The sequence below is a fragment of the Arachis duranensis genome, chromosome 1 (genome assembly GCF_000817695.3).
Source record: "Arachis duranensis cultivar V14167 chromosome 1, aradu.V14167.gnm2.J7QH, whole genome shotgun sequence".
Taxonomy (NCBI): Eukaryota; Viridiplantae; Streptophyta; class Magnoliopsida; order Fabales; family Fabaceae; genus Arachis; species Arachis duranensis.
The window spans coordinates 82,949,541-82,950,122 of record NC_029772.3 but is presented as its reverse complement, the minus strand read 5'-3'; positions in this window follow the sequence as shown (position 1 = coordinate 82,950,122).

The following is a 582-nucleotide window of genomic DNA, read 5'->3' as shown; positions in this document are numbered from 1 at the left end:
TAAAAATAGAATCAAAAACAGCAGAAGAAAAATCACATCCTGGATGAAGGACATACTGGCGTTTAAACGCTAGTAAGGAGCATCTGGCTGGCGTTCAACGCCAAAACAGAGCATGGATCTGGCACTAAACGCCAGAAACAAGCAACATCCTGGCGTTTGAATGCCAGGAATATGCCCTGAGAAAAGCTGGCGCTGAACGCCAGTAACAAGCATGTAATTGGCGTTCAACACCAGAAATATGCTGCACATGGGCGTTGAACGCCCATAACATGCATCACTTCGGCGTTTAAACGCCAGAATTGCATGCAAAGGCATTTTACATGCCTAATTGGTGCAGGGGTGTAAATCCTTGACACCTCAGGATCTGTGGACCCCATAGGATCCCCACCTAACATATTCCCACCTTACCTCCTAATAATCATATAACACACTTTCCCAAAAACCCTTCACCAATCACCTCAATCTCTCTTCCCAATTACCCCCTTCACCACTCACATCCATCCACTCTTCCCCATAAACCCCACCTACCTTCAAAATTCAAAAATCTTTCCCACCCAAACCCACCCTAAATGGCTGAACCTA